The sequence below is a fragment of the Rattus norvegicus genome, chromosome 10 (genome assembly GCF_036323735.1).
Source record: "Rattus norvegicus strain BN/NHsdMcwi chromosome 10, GRCr8, whole genome shotgun sequence".
NCBI lineage: Eukaryota > Metazoa > Chordata > Mammalia > Rodentia > Muridae > Rattus > Rattus norvegicus.
The window spans coordinates 57,677,624-57,692,420 of NC_086028.1; the positions used below are offsets into that span (position 1 = coordinate 57,677,624).

General features: G+C 46.5%; 1 long non-coding RNA gene across 1 annotated transcript in view; it reads right to left on the minus strand.

The window, feature by feature from the left end:
• Positions 1-254: 254 nt before the first annotated feature.
• LOC134480821 (uncharacterized) overlaps positions 255-14,797 on the minus strand; it is a 45,790-nt gene continuing 31,247 nt past the window's right edge. Inside the window, exon 2 of the long non-coding RNA XR_010055673.1 lies at positions 255-4,813. This is a non-coding gene — a long non-coding RNA (uncharacterized LOC134480821). The remainder of the gene's footprint in view (positions 4,814-14,797) is intronic.

Below are 14,797 nucleotides of genomic sequence, written 5' to 3' on the forward strand. Positions count from 1 at the left end.
TGCTCTCTTCTGGCTTCCTTGGACAATGCGGGAACGTGGTACACATACAGGCAACCAGGCACACACACATACCCATAAATAAAAATAAAGTTAAAATATATATTTTTTTAAAAGCTGGGAGTGTGTGCAACATACCTTTAATTCTAGCACTTGGGAGGCTGAAGCAAGCAGATCTTTGTGTAGTCCTTGTCTACATAATGAGCCAGGGGCACATAGACACTATCTCAAATAAATAAAGGAAAAGAAACCAGATGTTGTGGCACACACCTTTAATTCTAGTGCTTAGGAAGCACAGGTAGGTGGACCTCTGTGAGTTACAGGAGAGTTCCAGAGCCATATAGTGAGAACCTGTCTCAAAATGAAAAAAAGGGAGAGAAAGAAAGAAGAAAGAAGAAAGGAAGACAGATGATAGATGGATGATAGATAGATAGATAGATAGATAGATAGATAGAATGAATGTGGCCTCAGCCAGGTGTGGTCCATGCCTGTAGTCCAGCACTTGAGAGATAAAGGGTAAAGAATCAAGAATTCAGTGTCACTTTTGACTATATAGGGAGTTCATAGTCATCCCAGCTACAGGAGACCCTGTTTCAAAACAAAAACATCTCCAAAACAAATCAACAACAACAATAAACCCAGTGTCCTACAGCAGGACATGGAGGTACATGCTTATAATCCCAGCACTGGGAGACTGAGGCAGGAGGATGGTTATACATTCAAGGCCAGCCTGGGCTACTCTGTGGGATTCTGTCTCAACAAACAAAACAAAAAAGGGAAGGGAGGGCTCTCCTCTGTTCCCCATGTTGGAGTTTTGTGGCTAGTCAGTGGTATACACCCCATCACTGGTCAGACTATGCTGTCCCTGCTTCCCGGGGGGTTACCATAGTGACTGGCTGGAATGGAGAAAGCACTATGTTTTTGTTAAATAACATGGGGTTTCCCCAGCACACATACTTTGGTCTCAGGCCCTGTTATCAGTGCCAAGCAGTAACAGGCCACAGGCTGAGCTCTGTCATTAGTATAAACACAGGAGTACAAGGTGCACTAGCACCTGCCTGCATTCACACACTCGTGCAAGCTATAGACAGCACTGTCTACTGCATATTGGAACAGAGCAGCCCCATCATGTCATTCTGTTCAACCCTCACCTTTTGCCACTACGCTGTGAGGGACTAAAGTGGCCTCATGAAGACAAAGTCCAGAGGGTTACTCAAATCAGGGAGGTTGGCTGTTGGCCAAGAGAATGGCCTTAGAAAATGACCTATGGTCTTAGACCCTGGTCTCCCAATACCAGCTCTCCCAACACAAGGTCTCAGGGATTTGCTCTCTAGTGAGGTCGGAGACGAAAGAGGCTTTGCCTAGAGGCATCTTGGAAATCCCCTGTGCTTGTACACACACACACACACACACACACACACACACACACACACACACACCAGGACTAAAGGATAGCTTAGAGCCCTGGATTTGGAGCAAAGTCTGGGTTTTAACGCTGTGAGGGGACAATGGAACGTTGTCCTGTTTGAGCCCTGAGGGGCATGTTGATGGAGGGACTGTTTGGCCCTGGAAGGTCTACTCGGCCTCTTGGTCTATGTACATCTGAGGCTCCCAGAGAATAGAGATCCCACAGCAGCTCCAGTAAGATCCATTCACTGGTATCTCCCAGTGGGGAAGGAAAAAAGCTATGGCTGCCTTTCAGCATTCCATAGTGGAGCTAAGACCAGGTAGTCCTGCTTTTAGAGACCAGAAAAATATCCACATGGTCATTAACAGGATTTGTCGATTAAAAAGAGTAATGCATTTATTTAGCTTGAGGGGAGGCGGGGGAAACAACTTTCAAGCTAGGTTCTCAATCCCCACTTTTCTGAGCTTGGGTCTCTCTTGTGTCTGCTGTTACATGTGACTCCATGCTAGCGTCCAGGTGAATCACATTCCCCATCTCACAGTACGATTAGAGATTTTTGCCATGTACCCAGTTTGTTTGTTTGTTTGTTTGTTTGTTTGTTCGTTCGTTTGTTTGTTTTAACGTGGGTTCCTTGGATGGAACTTGTGTGGTCAGGCTTGAGTCATGCCTTTACCTACTGAGCCATGTCCTCAGACCTGGAAATATTACTCTAAGGAAGAAAGCATTGGCTTTGGAAGACACTGAGATTTTAAAAAAAAATGTGTTCAAAATTCACATTCCTTTAAAAGTAATGTGTGTTTCTGGTATGTACCCAAAAGAATGGAAGTGAAGCCAGGCATGGTGGTTCACTCCTATAACCCCAGCACTCAGCAGGCTGAGGCAGGAAGATTCAGAGTTGCAGGACAGCCTAGATATATCCTGTTTCAAAAAAAAAAAGAAGAAAGAAAGAAAAGAAAAAGAAAAAGAAAGAACTATTGATAAACGAATATATAAAATATATAAAAATATATAAACACAATGGAATAGTATTCAGCCTTAAAAGGGAAAGATCCCAGCACGGTGGAAATACACATTAGTATTCAGAAGGTTGGCATGGGAGGGACATTTGTATCTAGAAATTGACAGCTAGCCTTGGCACAGTGAGAACTTGTCTCAGAAAGAAAAAAATAAAGAAACAAAGAAAGAAAGAGGAGGAGGAGAGGAGGAGAAAGAAGAAGAGGAGGGGGAGGTGGGGAGGAAGAGGAAGAGGAGGAGAGGCTAGAAAGATGGCTCAGTGGTTAAGAGCACTGACTGCTCTTCCAGAGGTCCTGAGTTCAATTCCCAGCAACCACATGGTGGCTCACAACCATCTGTAATGGGATCTGATGCCCTCTTCTGGTGTGTCTGAAGATAGCTAAATGTGTTCATATATACAAAATAAATAAGTCTTTTTTTAAGAAGGAGAAAGAAGGGGTTGGGGATTTAGCTCAGTGGTAGAGCACTTGCCTAGCAAGCGCAAGGCCCTGGGTTTGGTCCCCAGCTCCGAAAAAAAGAAAAAAGAAAAAGAAAAAAAAAGGAGAAAGAAAGAAAAATGGAGAGTGAGAAAGAAAGAAAGAAAGAAAGAAAGGAAGGAAGGAAGGAAGAAGGAAAATGCAGATACATGCTATAGATGAGTTTAAAACTTGTGAGCTATCAGACAATTGGTGGTGGTGCTCATCTTTAATCCCAGCACTCGGAGGCAGAGGCAGGCAAATCTCTGAGTTTGAGTCCAGTCTGGTCTACTGAGTGAGTTCCAGGATAGCCAGGACTACACAGAGAAACCCTGTCTTGGGGAAAAAAAAGATGTGAGTTATCTTGATTGATACAATCAACTTTAGACACATCTCATAAAATGAACCTTAAAATCATGTTAGGTTAGGTTAAAAAAAAAAATCACAAGAGAACAGCCCTTATGAGGTTACCTGAATTTTCTAGAATGGGCAGATTTAGAGACTGAAAGTAAAACAGAGGTAACCAGGGACTGACCAGCTGGGGGTGGGGCGGTTATTGTTTAATTGGTTCAGAGTTTCAGCTCTGGGGCAGTGAGAAAGGTCTAGACTGAAGACACTAGTGTTGACTATTGCGCAACCCTGACTGTGCTCTTAAAAGCCATCAGACTGAGCTGGGTGTGGTGGGGACTCTGTAGTTCCAGCCACTTGGGAGGCTTCAGTAAGAAGATCCCTGAGCCCCAGGAGTTTGAAACCAGTCTGCCTATACAACAAATTAAAACAAAACAAAACAAAACAAAAAACCAGTCCCCAGATGTGGTGGCACTTATCTCTAATTTCAGCACTTTTAGAAGGCAGAGGCAGGCAAATCTTCATGAATTTAAGGCCAGCCTGATCTACGAAGAGAGTTTCAGGACAGCCAGGGCTACACAGAGATACCCTGTCTCTAAAAACAACCAAAAACAAGAGTGCTTGTTGACAACTTGAGTTTGATTCCTTCAACCCACATGGTGGAGGAGAAAACTGACTCCCACAAGTTCTCTTACCACACATGGGCTGTGGCACTTGTGTAACACACACACACACACACACACACACACACACACAGAGAGACACACACAGAGTAAATGTAAATAAAGAAAAAAAAAGACAAAAGAGAGAGAGAGCCAGCAAGATGTCTCCTCGTGGGGAAAAGCATTTGCCCAAAGTTCAACAACCTGCTTGGATCCCTAATTCCCACAGTGAAGGAGAACCAACTCCCAAAATACGTTCTCTGGCCTCCACATGCTCATCATAGCATATACGCACCCACAATTACACACAGGCACACACACACATTATTAACTCATATACATACAGTAAGAATACAAGATTTAATGTTTTACAAGTTTAGACAGAGTTTCACTGTGACCTGGAACTCAATATGTAGACCAGGCCAGCCTTGAACTCACAAAGATCCTCAGGCCTCTCACTCCTGAGTTGGGATAAAAGGCGTGCCCAACCACACTTGACTTTTTTTTTTTTTTTTTTTTAAGAAAAAAAGAAAGAGGGGTTGGGGATTTAGCTCAGTGGTAGAGCACTTGCCTAGCAAGGGCAAGGCCCTGGGTTTGGTCCCCAGCTCCAAAAAAAAAAAAAAAAAAAAAAAAGAAAGAAAAAGAAAAAAAAGAAAAAGAAAAGAAAAGAAAAAGAAAGAAAGAAAGAAAAATTTCCAGCCTCACAGGATAAAAAGTGACAGAAAGTCACCAGGCAAACACTTTTTAGACATCCCCAAGGGGTCTGCTTTTGGAAGTAAGGAAGCTTGAGCTCCAAGTAACAGCAGATGGGTCAGCAGCTGGAGAGGAACATGAATTCTGTTTCATGGAAGGTGGAGAAGTTGGCTTCTTCATGGTTCATTAGCTCAGGGGCGTCACAAAGTCATCAGGCTCCGAAGTCCTGTTTCTCTCTGAGAGAGAGAGGGAGAGGAAAAGGGAGGGAGGGAGGGAGGGACAGAGAGACAGACAAAGAGGCAGAGGCAGAGACAAAGACAGATTATCATTATTAAATAATGATTTCCCTATATAGCCTTGGCTAGCTTGGAACTTGCTATGCAGACCAGGCTAGGTTCAGAGTCATAGACCTCTGTCTGCCTCTGCCTCCCACGTGCTGGGACTAAGGGCATGTGCCAGCCACCATGCCAGGCTTCTCTTGGAGTCTTACACAAGCCTCTGGCTGTGTGTCTATTGTGCCTTAGCAAATCCGCTCAAATCTTACAGCTTTAGACTCCGGCAGTCATGTATTCTGTCGCGTGGTTCAGCTGGTAGGGAGTCAGGAGTAGGCTAGATGGTGGCTATGGGTGCGGGGTGACACTGAAGTGTGGGCTTCAGGCAGAGGCTCAAAGGCCTCATGGGTCTAGGGGTTGCTCAGTCACATGACTGAAAAGGAGGTGCTGCTGTCTTCCTCTCCACAGGGACCCTGCACAGGATTGCTTGAATGTCCTCCCCATGTGGAGGCTGGCTTCCTCAGAGGCAGCCACCGAAGGCCAAAGCAGCTAGGACTCCAATCCATCAGTCACAAAGACTGTCCTTAACCCACAGTGGCGCCTGGGACCCAGTGACAAGAATAGCAAGACTTGAAGCTAGTTGGAGCTGGTTACACAGCCACATCCTAAGGCTTTTCGTCAAACATTCAAGAGGAGATCACAGTAATCCCGACACGTGTCCATGTGTAGCCATCACGGGGGAAATGCCCGAGTGCCTTACTAGAAATCCCTCCAAGTGGCTCTCTCTCAGACCTTATCTCTTCTCTGCTCCCACACAGCATCTTCCAACTATCGGGTAACTCCAGTTCCAGGAGGATTGATGACCTCTTCTGGCCTCTTCAGATACTGCATGTATGGTGCACAGACATGCATGCATGCAAAATACAATATACATAAAATAAAATAAAAAATACATAAATTTTAAATTAAAATAGGACAGCGAGATGTCTTGGTGGGTAAAGGCACTTGCTGTGCAATCCTTGCAAGTCTGAGCTCAATGCCTGGAACCCATGTAAATGCGGGAGAAGAGAGCTGACTCAAACTTATCCTGCCGGCCTTCATGTGCACACCATAACATTCTTGTGTACACATATCATGTGTACATACACAATAATAGTAAATAATTTTAATTAATAACAAAAATAAAAATAAAATCTCCCCAGGTGGTGGTGACACAGCCTTTATCTTATCCCAGCACTCAGGAGGCAGAGGCTAGCCTGGTCTACAGAGTGAGTTCCAGGATAGCCTGGTCTGCAGAGTGAAATCCAGGACAGTCAGAGCTACACAGAGAAACCCTATCTTGAAAAAAAAACGATAAAATGAAATCTCTAGACAGATTCATATATACATATATATGCCAGATGTGGTGACATTTGTCTATAACCTCATCACTTAGCAAAGATCAGGAGTTCAAGGTCAGACTCAGCTACATTGTGAGTTCAAGAGTATCCTGGGTTTCTAGAGAAAAGAGGAGGGTGGAGAACAAGAATGAATATATGTCTGTTAGGTGAGGAAACATCTTCCTCAGGTGGCACCTACAGAAGCCTGAGAAAGTCACTTGCCTACAGGGAATGAACAAAAACATTCCTAGGAAAAGGAGGTGTGCTCTCAGCCTTCTAATGCCTTTAACCCAAGCACTTGGAAGGCAGAGGCCAGCCTGGTCTTCGTTGTAAGTTCTAGGCTAGTCAAACCATGTAGTGAGATCCTATCTCAGAAGAAGAAAATAACTTATGGTGTGGATTCCCAAGAAAGAAATCTGAAGTAGCAGAAACCAGTTGTGGTTTTAATCAGGGGTCCTGAAGCCAGGGTCCTAACTCGGATTCCTGATGGCATAAAGGGTAGAGCAGAAGCAGCTGTTGAACACTGAGGGTCACAGGATCTCTGTGCCCGGGATCCTCCTAGCTACTGAGAGAATCCCGTAGACCGGTTAATTCCAGGTTTCAATAGTGAGCGCCATCCTGTGGTCATTAAAAGCCATGTCAGCCACGACCTATTCTAGGCATAGTAAAATGTGAGAACATATTTTTGGTAAATCCAGAGTGGTCTCAAGATGATGGATCTCTTGCTATGTAAAAGTAAGCTGTTAATTATGAAAATAAGAACAATGCCATGTTGCCCGCCCAGTTGTGTATCTGACCGTATTTTCTTTTCTTTTTCCTGCAGTGTTTATTTTGAATTATTTTTATTAATCATTCCATTAGTTTACGTCTCAAATGACATTGTACTTCCCGGTTACCCCTCCACATACTTCCTGGTTACCCCTCCATAAACCCCCCCATCCTACATCTGCCCTTTCCTCCTTCCCCTTTGCCTCTATGAGGGTGCTCTCTTGCCACCCACCCTCTCCTGCCCCACCGCTCCAGCATCACCCCCCCTACCCTGGGGCATCAAACCTCCACAGGACCAAGCATCTCCCCTCCCATTGATGTCAGACAAAGCCATCCTCTGCTACAGACGTATCTGGAGCCATGGATCCCTCCCTGTACACTCATTGGTTGGTGGTCTAGTCCCTGGAAGCCCTGGGTGGTCGGGCCAGCCAATGCTGTTCCCCCTCCGCTCCTCCACCAGCTCCCTCTGACCATATTTCTATAATTGATGCGTATGGGAAAAACTTGAAAAGATTTGTCCCTAAGTATTCACAGATCAGGCATAAGTGAGTAGGGATTTTTGTTTCCTTGTTTTTTCTTTCTCCTTTCAAGGACAAAAATAATAAGAACAATGACAAGAACAATAACTGTGCCTCCAGCACTCAGGAGGCAGAGACAGGCTGATCTCTGAGTTCAAGGCCAGCCTGATCTACAGAGTGAGTTTCAGGACATCCAGGGCTACTACAACACAGAGTGACCCCATCTCAAAAAGAAAAGGGAAGGAAAAGAAAGGAAAGGGGAAAAATTAAAATCGAGCCTTCTTTCCTGATAGCTGGAGAGATGTGAGTTAAGAGCACTTGTTGCTCCTGCACAGGACTCACATTCAGTGTCCGGCACCCCCAGTTCACAACCATCCATAACCCCAGTTCTAGCATATGCAGTGCCCTCTTTTGACCTCCACAGGCACCAGGTATGCATGTGGTAAACATGTACATGTGCAGGTAAAACACTTACACATAAAATAAATTTTAAAGTCTAAAAACAAAGAAACATGATTAGTGGTGGCAGTGAGGCTCAGTACTACATAGTGAGACCCTGTCTCAAAAATAGATAACCTGAGTGTAGTGTGCAGACCTTTAAGCCCAGCATTTTGCAGGCAGAGGCTGGCAAATGTCTGAGAGTTTGAGGCTAGCCTGGTCTACATAGAGAGCTAATGAGATCCTCTCTCCAAAAAAAACAAATGTAATAAGAAAGAAAGAAAGAAAGAAAGAAAGACAGGGAGGGAGGGAGGGAGGGAGAAAGGGAGGAAGGGAGGAAGGGAGGAAGGAAGGAAGGAAGAAAGGAAGGAAGGAAGGCAGGCAGGCAGGCAGGCAGGCAGGCAAGCAGGCTAGCACCATTCCCAGTTTCCTTGACCTTTAAAGCTCTAGACTCAGAATCAGAGAGACAAAAGGTTCCCACTCACCTCTCTCCAGCACAGCACCTCCTGGAACATGCTAGAGGTAGAGGGATTTGAGAACTTCACCTTTCAGCTCAGTGGTATCAGCAATTTACTCCATAAATGTGTGCTGCTCTCAACCCTAGTCAGTGGGAAGTGGCTAATTCAGAGACTCATAACTGGTCCAAGTGCTGAGAAGTGACTGTGAGGCACTCGGCCCTAAATGGGTTGTATTGACCCCCATTCCATTTCCAAGGCTCCGGGAAAACCTCAGAAGAGAGGTTGTGAAGAATGTCAGAGCAGAAGGCTGGGAGCAAGGCCGTGAAACGCCATCTTTTGGACAGGGCACGGCTGCTATATTCATGGATTCACAGAAACAAGATTTAGCCCATCAAATTCTAACACAGATCAGGGAGGGGCTCACAAGGCCCCACCCCTGGTTGAAGAGCTGTTGTCAGTTGATGGCTACTAAGAGAGCCATTTTCCTTTGGGAGTATGACCACTGATAGCTTACCAATGTTCCAGTGAATGTCCCCAAGCCAAGAACACACAGCACTCTGAGTTATTAAAAAGAGAAGACATGGGATTGGAAGGCGGTTCAGGATAATTGGAGGCAGTGAGCAAGTGGTGAATATGATCAACAAAAATATGTGCATTTTTCAAAGAAATTTTAAATTTTTATTAGTTAAAATACATCCATCTCTAATTTCCATGATGTTCACAGCAACAGACTCAGCCACACAGTTTTCCTCCCTGGCTCCCTTGCCACGACCTCTGCGGGCTTCCTAGTCATCGCTACTTCTCCTGGGACTTGGGTATTAGCTTAGACTCTTTCTGTCTCCCCTCCCTGTTTCTGTCACCATTCGGGTGATCTCACCAGTCACAGAGACGGCTCTTCCACCATCTGGACCTCTGGGCCATCCTGTAATCAATCATGTTACCCTAGCAATCCCATGAGGATCACCCACATCAGCACTACCTTTAGACTCATGACTTAAAGCACATCCCCCACCTTGGGTCAAAACTCCCCCTCATTCCCCTCCCTACACCGTGGCATTCTCCTTAGCCCCCGAACCTCCTGAGTCCACATCATGTTCACTAGTCATCAGGACGGGTGTTCTCACCCACCCCCCTTTTGCCAATTCATGAGCCTTCCCTATCATAGTCCATAGCCCCTCCCCCACATTTCTCCTTCCTTGACTGATCTGCCAAAGCCCCCGCCCCCGCCCTCCATTTCACACCCTCACCCACGCAGCTAGATGGAACCAGAGAGGAGGAACAGACCGTGCTTGCAGGGAACTCTTTGTAAACTCATCCCACGAAGCTCCAGCAGGTGCAAGGCAGTGCCCAGAAAACTCCCTCCCTCCCTCCCCTGGGAGGTTTGCCTTCCCATCCTCCAGCAGGACTGCAGCAAGTAGCCAGTCCTGTCCTCAAAGCCCCTCCGCTGTTGCCCTGCACTCTCTGGGGGAAGGAAGGAGGAAAAAGCACAAACAGAAGCTTTCACCTTCCACCACCTCATCTTAGCTCCCTCCTGTGTCCACCTCAATTCCCACTCTTCTTTCCTCAGCTACTTCCTTCCCACATCACTACTCCACACATTGCTCCACTCTGCTGGTCTCCCTCTTCCCACGTGTCATTCGCCAAGCTCAGCGGGACACTATCAACCTTACCTTGTCTCCTAATGACCTGGCTGCGGCAGTCTCTCCTCTGTATCACCTTAAAAGACCCTTCTGTGGGGCCAGAGACAGCCCAGTTGGTAGAACGTTTGCCTGGAGTACACCAAGGCTTGGATTCATTGGAGAGTCCCACAGGCGGATACTAGGTAGCGCTCTAAGAGTTCTGCAGAGGGGATTGGGGATTTAGCTCAGTGGTAGAGCGCTTGCCTAGCAAGCGCAAGGCCCTGGGTTCGGTCCCCAGCTCCGGGGGGGGGGGGGGGGGGGGAAGAGTTCTGCAGAGGAAGGGGAGGAAGGAGGAGTCAAGAACACCACAAGAGCACGGCCCACAGAACTAACTGACTGGGACTCAAGTGGGCTCACAGAGATCAGGGAGCCTCTATGGGGCCGCCCTAGGTCCTCTGCATGTGTTATGGCTGTGTAGCTTGGTGTCCTTGTTCTAGCCGTGGGAGGACTGTGGGAGTAGAGGCTGTCTTTGACTCTTCTGCCTCCCTCTGGGACCCTTTCCCTCCTACTGGGTTGCCTCTTCCAGCCTTGATGTGAGAATATGTGCCTGGTCTTATTGTAATCTGTTTGGTTGATGCCCCTGGGAGGCCTGCTCTTTTCTTAGGGGAGGTGTAGGTGGGGTGGCTGTAGGGGAAAGGGGAGGGGGGAGAAGGAGAGGAAACTGCAGTTGGGATATAATATATGAGAGATAAACAAACAAACGAACAAACAAACACTCACTGATCATCCATAGGTCCAGCACCCACATAGTAGCTCACAATTGGCTAATCTAGTTCCAAAATATCCATAGCCTCCAGGGGCTGCACTTGGCGCAAAAGGCCCATAGAATAAAATTAAAAGTTAGACGTCGTTCTTGGCTACATGGAAAGTTCAAAGCCAGCCTGGGCTAAATGAGACTTTGTCTCAGAATAGAAAAATTAGGGCTGGAGAGATGACTCAGGGGGCTGGAGAGATGGATCCTCAGTTAAGAATGCTGTCTACTCTTCCAGAGGTCCAGAGTTCAATTCCCAGTAACCATCTGGTGGCTCACAACCATCTGTGATGTCGTCCTCCTCTGGCTTTCAGCTGTGCAAGCAGACAGAGCACTCATACATAAAATAAATAAATAAATCATTGGAAAAATTAAAGGCTGCTGGTGGTGTTCTATCACAGCCATAGAAACGTGACTAATACTCCTAGCATGCACAGCACAAGGCCCTAGGAATCACACACTTAATAAAGTCCTTAATTCTAGCCCTCGGAGACTGAGGAAAGAGAACCGTGAGTTCAAGACCAGCCTGGTGGGCTATATAGCAAGAACCTGTCTCAGACAGCAAAAAATTTGTGAGCTGATACTCCTCCCTTAGAGTTCCTTACACACTCAGGAACTCCTTTTCATAGCTAAATACATGTTCTTCTTTCTGATAAAAATCAATCAATCAATCAATCAATCAACTCATTAGTTCTCCTCTGTCTTAGACAGTGTTCTATGGCCGTGAAGAGACACCATGACCATAGCAACTCTTACGAAGGAAAGCATTTGATTGGGGCTCGCTTACAGTTCCGAGGGTTGGTCTGTTATCAGCACAGCAGGAAGCCTGGCAGCGTGCAGACATGCATGGCAGCCGAGAGAGTTCTACATCTGGCGATGCAGGCAGCAGGAGGAAGAGAGGATTTGAAACCCAGAAGTCCATTTCCAGTGAAACACTTCCTCCAACAAGGCCACACCTCCTAATCCTTTCACATATTTCCGCTTCCTAATGGACAAGCATTCAACTATATGAGCCCATGGAAGCTATTCCTATTCAAACCATTACACATCTCCCCTTTTATATTTATTTTTATTTTCTGTGAATGGATATTTTGCCTGCATATACCATATGTTGTATACCTGGTGCCAGAAAATGTCATCACATCCCCTGGAACCAGAGTTACAGACAATTGTGAGCTCTTGTATGGTGCTTGGAATCCCATGACCTCTCCGCCAGCAACCAGGGCTCTTAACAGCTGAGCCATCTTTCCAGCCCCCAGTAGTCCCTTCCTTCTTCCACCCACTTCAGATCCTGTTCTTAAACACACTTTGAGTCTATTATTCCCCCCTCCATCCCCCCTAGCCTAGTCCAGACCACCATCCCTCACCTGGATCACTACCACAGGATGCCAATTGGCCCCTCTGCTTCCCCTGTCCACACGGAGGGACTCTGTGTAGACAGAGGGATGTTGGGCGGTCACTTGCCTGTTTCACACACTTGCAAGAGAGCTTTCTACCAGGAGAGTAAAATTGAAATCCTTCCCCTAGCTTCAGACCTAGAAACTGGCCCCACATCCTAGCCCGACTGCAACTCTGATCCTTCCCACCACTACCCTAGATTACTCTGCTTTCCCTATGCCTGTGCCACATTTTTCTGCTTCCGGGGATTCTCATCCCTGTTTCAAGGATTTCAGTACTACCATCTGCCCTGGAGCACCACCTCCAAGAAGCCCTCCCCCACCACTTGGTTAAGAGAGGTGACTCTGTCCCAGGTTTATAGATTCCTTCTTCACACAGTTCCCATCACTGTTTGGTACTTTTCATATTCGCCTGTTCTTCTATTTTCCTTCTCCCCTGTCCAATCGTCTTGGTGCCTTGCTGTGTCACCAGCACCACGGTGTCTGTCACTCAGACTGTACTCATTCGCATTTTGGGAATGAAGGGAACAGGGGGAGGGAAGGCGGGTGGACAGATGGCTCTGCAGCTAAGAGCACCAGCTTCCCTTTCAGAGGAGCCAGGTTCAAGTCCCAGCACCCGCCTGACAGTTCACAACTGTCTACAACTCCATTCCCAAGAGATTCACTACCCTCTTCTAGTCCCTGCAGGCAAAAGGCAGGTAGGCGGTTCACAGACACATGCACGTGAAATAAATAAATGTTCTGAGTGTTTGTTTCTAGATTTAATTCATTTTTAATTCACTTCGAGTGACTGGATGTCTGTCGCCTCCCATGTGCCTGGTGCCCACAAAGAGCACTGATGCCCTGAAACTGCAGTTACAGATGGGTGTCAGCTGCCACGTGGGGGCTCAGAATGGAATCTACGTCCTCTGCAAGAGCAACAAAATGCTTTGCTGGTGAGCCATGTGTGACGCTGCAGAAGTAGCTCACTGGCTGCTCCTTCTAAGGGTAGCGGTTCTCAGCCCCCATGGTGGCTCACAACTTCCCGTAACTCCAAGACTACAAGAGATCTGGCACCCTCTTTTGGTCTCCACGGGTCTCAAGCACTGCATGAACAACATATGGGTCAGAGACATGTAAGCAGGCCAAACACTTACACGCATAAAAATATTTTGTCAAAGAATGAAGGGCCAGGCTTGGTTGTGCACGCCTCTGCTTCCAGCTTCAAGAGGTAGAAGTATCAGAATCCAAAGGCTTCCCACACAGCAAAGGGAGCACAAGGTCGGTCTGGGCTATGGGACTCAGTCTTTTAAAAATTGAAAAAGAAAAGGAATCGCTGGCCATGGTAGCAAATGGTCTTTAATCCTAGTGCTTGGAAGGGAGGGGCAGGAGGATCTCTGAGAGTTCGAGGCCAGCCTAGTCCATATAGCCAGTTCTAGGACAGCCAGGATTATGAAGAGAGACCCTGTCTTGAAAAACAAAAACAGACAAAACAAATGAACAAGGTTTAGTGAGGTAGGTAGAAGTCCCTCTGCCAAGCCTTACAACCCCTGTTCAGCCCCCACGACACTCAGGGTGCCGATAGAGAATCTACTCCTAAAAAAAATGTGACCTCCATGTGGCCACTGTGGTACACTCCACCATCACCAACCACCACTCACCAGAGAAACTAAACAAAAAGATGAAAATGAAAAAGCCTGGACCAGAAAGGTGGCACAGGTTAAAGCACCTGCCTTACATATCTAACAACCGGAGTTCCATCCCCAAATCCACATAAAGGTTGAAAGCAAGAGCCTAGAGAGATGGTTCAGAGGTTAAGAGCACTTGTTCTTGCATAGTACTGAGGTTAGGTTCCCAGAATTCAACCTGGACAGCTTACAACTGGCTATAACTTCAGCGCGCGCGCGTGCGCGCGCGCGCACACACACACACACACACACACACACACACACAAATAAAATAAACCCTGTTTTAAGGTGGAAAGAAAACCAACTCCACAAAATTGTCTTTTGATAGCAAACTTTCACACACATAACATACACACACACACACACACACACACACACACACACACACACACTTTTAAAAGAAGAAAGGATTTTCTTTGTTGCTGTTTTGTATATATATTTGGGTTTTTGTTTGGGAAAGGGTCTCTATGTAGTCCTGGACGGATATCCTGGAATTCAATATATAGACCAGACTAACTCTGAACTCCCAGCAAGTCTCCAGCCTCTGAGTGCTGGAATTAAGGTGGGTTCCACAGCTCCTGTTCCTTAAAGACTTTTTTTTTAGAAAGAGAGAGAGGAGGGAGGAGGGGGAGGAGGAGGAGAGGGAGAAGGAGATGGGGAGGGAGAGGGAAAGGAAAGAGATACTGTTTCAAAAAGAAACAAAAAAGAAAGAAAAAAAATGCTGAAGTTGTACTACTGCCATGGTCGCTTGCCTAGCAAGCCATCTCAGCACTAGAGCCCGCTGACCATAAGGAAGGGGGTGTGGCTTCGGGAACGCTAGTACTGCCTTCTGAGCCTCCCAAACAAAATGAGAAGATGACAAATGAAATAACTGCTTAGGTGCACTGTTTGTC